This window comes from Carlito syrichta, unplaced genomic scaffold (genome assembly GCF_000164805.1).
Source record: "Carlito syrichta isolate Samal-C Ts95f unplaced genomic scaffold, Tarsius_syrichta-2.0.1 Scaffold306425, whole genome shotgun sequence".
NCBI lineage: Eukaryota > Metazoa > Chordata > Mammalia > Primates > Tarsiidae > Carlito > Carlito syrichta.
In genome coordinates this window covers 240,697-247,114 of record NW_007250521.1, presented here as the reverse complement: position 1 = coordinate 247,114, position 6,418 = coordinate 240,697, and the positions used below count along the sequence as shown (strand labels likewise).

General features: G+C 40.1%; 1 pseudogene; it reads right to left on the bottom strand.

Moving 5' to 3' along the window:
• Positions 1–941: 941 nt before the first annotated feature.
• LOC103265326 lies at positions 942–2,215 on the bottom strand (annotated as a pseudogene).
• Positions 2,216–6,418: the final 4,203 nt, after the last annotated feature.

Below are 6,418 nucleotides of genomic sequence, written 5' to 3'. Positions count from 1 at the left end.
CTCCTTCCTATTTTCCTCTTGTCTCTCCTCAATCTTTTTATTCTCTCTATTAATGTCTTGATGTCTGGGCTTGTTTCATGTGACCAGTCATTCTGGGGGCTCTTCATTGTCGGGGGTCTGTGTGAGACCTATATTCTTCTTTTCGTTTTCTTTATTTGTGCAGTTTTTTCCCTCCCTACTTTTCCCTTCCCTCCTTGTCACTGTCTTCTTTAATTCTGTTATTCAGGGATAACGGTGTTGCTTTTACTTCTATTTGTTCAATCTCCTATTCTTCTTTATGTATGTCCTCTTACTTTGTTCAATTCTGGAGTTGCACTGTAGGTTGGGAGTGGTCCTTTTTGCAGTTTTGAGATTTACTTAAGGGGGGAGCTGTGATTCAAAATCTATCTGCAGGTCATGGTATCTGCCGACAGGAGTATGAATAATCTGAAACCCACTTCCCACTGCCTTGGAATCTGTCCGTGCAGTGGGGTCGTAGGTTTACTCCCTTGAATCGCCAGCAGGTGGTGCTATCTCACCCCTCCAGATGGTCTTTATCTCAGCTGCTCGCCCCTGAGGGGAGGGAGCTGTTGTCTCAAGGCACTGGGGAGGCGACCCATGGCCTGGTAGGACATCTCAGTGGCAGTAGTGGCTGCAGTGACCTCAGCAGATCTTGACCACAGGGGCTTCAAGGTCTGAAGTCGTGTATCACCTCAGGCATGGGCGGTGTGACACTTTTCCATATTTGATACTTTTCTTATATTTAGAAGAAAAGTCAGTTTTACATTCTGTCGCAGCGGCCGCCAAGTTCCAAGAATTTCTTTTTTCACTATGAAAATACTTTAATGGTGTCTGTACAGCATGTGATGTGAAGACAGGACAGCAAGTGCACACAATGAGATGTGGCTGGACAGTCTGAGTGAATAAAAGTTCACACTGCTCCACATTACTGGTCGCATGCCTTAGGCCACCTCCTCCTCGACCTCCTCCTCAAACTCACCCTCCTCCTTGACCATGGTGTCCTGGTACTGCTGGTACTTGGACCAGGTCATTCATGTTGCTCTCGGCCTCAGTGAACTCCATCTCGTCCATACCCTCGCCCGTGTACCAGTGCAGGAAGGCTTTGCACTGGGACGTGGGCATGAACTGCTCTGAGATACACTTGAACAGCTCCTGGATGGCTGTGCTGTTGCCGATGAAGGTGGCGAACATCTTCAGTCCCCAGGGTGGATGTCAGAGATGGCTGCCTTCACATTGTTGGGGATCCACTCCACAAAGTATTTGCTGTTCTTGTTCTGAACGTTGAGCATCTGCTTGTCCACCTCCTTCATGGACATGCGGCCCTGGAACATGGTGGCCACCATCAGGTAGTGGCCGTGGTGCAGGTCGCGGGCGGCCATCATGTTCTTGGCATCAAACATCTGCTGGGTGAGCTCAGGCACCATCAGGGCCCAGTACTGCTGGCTGCCCCAGCTGGTCAGCGGGGCGAAGCTGGGCATGAAAAAGTGCAGGTGGGGAAAGAGCACCATGTTCACAGCCAGCTTGCGCAGGTTGTCTTTGAGCTGGCTGGGGAAGCACAGGCAGGTGGTGACCCCACTCATGGTGGCAGACACTAGGTGCTTCAGGTCACAGTAGGTGGGCATGGTCAGCTTGAGGGTATGGAAGCAAATGTCATAGAGCGCCTCGTTGTCAATGCAGTAGGTCTCGTCTGCATTTTCCACCAGTTGGTGAACTGAGAGGGTGGCATTGTAGGGCTCGACCACCATGTCTGACACCTTGGGGAAGCGCACCATGCTGAAGATGTTCATGATCCTGTCCGGGTACTCCTCCTGAATCTTGCTAATGAGGAGGGTACCCATCCCAGACCCAGCCCCCTCACCCGGGAGTGGGTCAGCTGGAAGCCCTGGAGGCAGTCACAGCTCTCAGCCTCCTTCCTCACGATGTCCAGCATTGAGTCGACCAGCTCTATGCCCTCTGTGTAGTGGCCCATGACCCAGTTGTTCCCGGCCCTGCTCTGACCAAAGGTGAAGTTGTCCGGCCTGAAGATCTGTTCAAAGGGCTTGGAGTGCACCGTGTCCATGGTGCCAGGCTCCAGGTCCACGAGCATGGCGCGGGGCATGCACTTGCCATTGGTGGCCTCGTTGTAGTACACATCGATGCACTCTAGCTGCAGGTCACTGTCCCTCTGGTAGGTGCTAGTGGGGTCGATGCCATGCTCATTGCTGATCACCTCCCAGCCTGCAGGTGCACGATCTTCTTCATGGCGGCGGCAGCAGGGTGTGAGCAGCAGGCATGCAGATGCAAGGACAGAGGAGCAGGTGCGCAGGGTGCTCTGCAAGCCAAATTTTGTAGTATACTCTTCCACTTTCTCCTAATAACTGTACTCTTACACTTTATAGCAATCTACATAACAAAAGCAGAAAGAAGATAGACTTGTCTGTATTACAGGTCTTTCTTAAGGCTTTAAATTACTCATTGACATGGTATAATTTACCCCAAATCATCAATAATTTAAGCATCGTGCTTTGGATTTTCTAAGAACCAACATCAATAATTTGGATTCCTATAAAAAAATTCAAGGACACTAGCAATTATGCTAAAGCTATTAATGAGAATGATAGAAATAAGAAACTCAGAAAGTAATTTAGTCATTTGGAATTTAAACCAATTCTGTCTTGAGATGCCAATTTCTTAGGTGAGTGTATAAGTGGGATTGGGGGATTGGGCAGGAAGAGCTAACAGTTCAATTGTTTTTAGCTATTTTTTAGTCTTCTTCAATTTTGTTCTAGTTTTACAGCTTCTTTCATTGTTAAATATTTCTTACAATGAATCTTTCTATTTAGCTGGTTAATACCCCTTAAGAGTACAGAAGTGTTCTCACAAGTTGCTGACATTAGAAATTTTTTTTAAGATAGATTACAAAAAGTAACTACAATCATGTGACTTTCTGGTTGTGTGTGTGTGTATGTTTTAGTGCTTTGGTGTATTGTAACAGGAACATTGATAACCTACATTTCCAGAATGATCCTCCACAAACATTCTCTAGTATGTTTCCTCACTGGGGCTTTTGCATACTAGTGGTTTTTGTTGGAACTATTTCCCACACTACTACTCTTTTTCTCTATTAGTTCCTCTCCTGGCATTGGTGTCCTAAGTTTACAATCAGTAAGGCCCATTTACTGTTAATAGTTCTCATACCTCTGGTTTTTTTATATGCTAAGCTCTTGTGGTATGAGCTGTCTGGGAAACTTGCAAACCACCCATGGCCTCCTAAACAAACACCTTTTCTCTCAGATGCTGGCTGGCCAACCCAGAATGCTTAAATTTTATTCTTGAAATACACTTTTAACTGGTCAAGGGTGCCATACAGGTCTAGCATGATGTTTCTGAAAATAAATTCCTCCTACTTCACTCCTAAATCCTTCAACAATTTTCTGACTGGAGTTAATGAAAAAACTCTTAGATTAAGATATCTCTGATGTCCTTCTATACTGATTCCCGAATTTCCCCAAGATACTAAGGTCAAGTTACTTATGTTTGTAACTAGCATGATAGCACAACTTTTACTGCCTGTCTTTCTCTGTTGTATTTCTTTCTTATCTCTCCAGTCATTCTTTAGCAGTGTCCCTTTCTAAATATATGATTTTCATTATCATCATTAGCTTAGCATCTTTTTCTGAGCAAAAGTAAAATAATATCAAGGGAAGCTTATTTTGCTTTGTTTGCCTAAATAAGTGTCTACCACTCAAATGCCTTGGGGGGCAGTTAAAAAGTATAAAAAGTAAAGCAGATCTAGTTTGAAATGATTGGGAATATTGGGTAGTGAGCATAACCCTACCTAATAATATTCAAGTTCTCATTTAAAACTCTATACAGTACACACAAGAACATGTCTTCAGGATGAGCTCAGTCTCATCAGGACTCAGACCTTTGTGATAAGAGTGATTAGTAGTTATAGCTTTTTCAGCCTATTACCTTATTGGAAACTGTGTTCCTATCCTACGACACTCTACTTCCACTCTTGCAAAAGAATTGAATGCACTGTGTAAAACTACTAGAGGTTTATTTAAACTAAATTGTGTATTCTATCAATAGGCCCTTTTGAGAAAGTCTATTTCCCTGCTGCCTAAATTTTGACAAAATATACTCCATTTCCAATCACTCACATGGGAACCAGGGAGATAAAATGAATAATCCAACAAATACATGGATTCCTATTATGTTCAAACTGTATGCTAGGTATTCATTGAGAGCTTAAGATGACCAAAGTTGTTCTTATAACCAAAATGAATAAATCTCAATCACCATCAAATTCAGGTAAATGTATATTCGTGGTGGCTCTTAACAAATATATGATATGTTGGAACTGAGTTCATTTAGAATCTCTGCTTCAGCTAAAGGGGACACTATTATTACTGAAGGAAAATCCTTCCTCAAACAGGTGGAAGTCTTTAGAATTTATGCAGTGATAGTCATAAGTTCTGAGTTTCATACTACAGTTCCCAAATCTGATAGAGTTCTCTGTTATATGACACAGCATTTTCCCCAGGCTATATAACCAAGATGTTTGCTATGAAAGTTATGTTTGCCTTAAATTATTTAGTGGGGCAGGGTTGGGGGGAGATGCAAGACTGCCATTTTTAAAAATCAGGAGACATTTTTGAATCTGATACACTTACTGTTTTATTTCACTTTGTTACCAATTGTATGCTCTTTAGCAGATAATTATGTATCTTTAAAAAGGAAAAATCACATTAAAGAAAAAGCTAGTACCTTGCATTCAGTGACAGTTACTACTTATTTTATAAAATAATTGAAAGAAGGTGTAGGTTTTACGTTAGAAACCTTAACAAATTGAAAGTTTCCATGTACTTTATGCAAACTAATGCAATATAATGAAGTTATCAAGACAAAAGACTGAGACTCTGTTAAGTACTCAATGGTAGCACATTGTCTTAATTTCTTTCTGTGCAACATTAAATATTTAATAAGATATTAAAAGAACAAGTCTGCTATTTAGAAGAATGGCAAACAAGTACAGAAGTATTAGAATTTTGAAAAAAAACACCATTTAAAGTTATATGTTAATTCTTAACATTACTTTACACATGTTTGTTTACAGTTATTATTTTCTGATCAGAAGATCATGGCTGAAATGAGAGAAGGAGTTGAGGCAGGTTTATGATATGTAAACAAAATCGAATGAGTACCAGAATAAGTGGGTTAAAAAAAAAGGACTTACTGTGTCAGCTACTTAATTTGGACGTAAATGAAGAAAAAAAGGTTGAAGGAAAACATACATTCTTCAACTTAAAATTTTAAATTACACACTCAAGACTTTTAACTGTGAATGCCCGATAGTTTCTTTGGCTGAATTTTCTACTGATACCATCAAAAATTTTAATTTCTTGTATTTCTTGATTATTTTGTTAAGATGTGACTTTGTAAATGTTAGGAAAAATATCCTGACCTAGCAACACATTAAAATTCACATCTTGCACCAGTGGAAGTCTCTGTAGATACTCAGTGATTTATCATCATGCTCCTTCTTTATTTTCCTTTGCTTTACATGATAATAAACACTGAATTTCTGACACTGACTACTCATTCTCTTACTGTGATTTTCAAAAATAGACTCCCCCTCCGGTTTTGTTCTCAGGACTCATCTTTCCTCGCTTTATACATTGTTTCTTGATATTCTCAACCAGTCATAGCCTCATCTAGTACCTTTACTTACATGATTCCCAAATGATAAAGTCGATAATTCTTGAATAGATTGGCAAGTCAGGTACGTGAACCAAAATTTTCAGTGATTTAACGTTTATTGAGTAATAGTCTTGGAAATAAAATGTTGAATTTCTCTTTTCCGTGGTTTCAGTTTCTATAATAGTAAATATTTGATATTATCCTGATACCAGAGACCATTTCTAAGGTAATTTTATCATCAGAACTTTTATGAACTTTCTAACTGCCCATATTATATGAAAATGAGTTGATGACAATGTCTTCACGTATAGACCCATGTGCCTTATAGACATCCATTTAGTATTACTGTTTAGTCTGTTAACGGGTGAAAGCTTAGCACATTTTAATGAGCTACAGAAAGCTTAGTTGAAGGAAGGTTGCATATCTTTTCATCCCTCAAACAAAATATCCTCTGATAAATTAATAAATTAAAATGTAATAATACAGGACTTGGCTCCTGTTTGTTTTTAAATCTATAATTTATTCTAATCAACTTAAATATCTTCATCATAATTGTGATGGGTAACTTCTGTGACACATCGAACTATTAAATACTTTAGAATTCAAAATTCACTGTGTGGACAGGACTTTTCTTCTGCATTTGCAGAGTACTTTGTGTCATTCTTCACCATGTTGGTGACTCAGGTCTATGATCTTTATTTTCAAATTGAATGTAACAGCTAGTTATATCCAG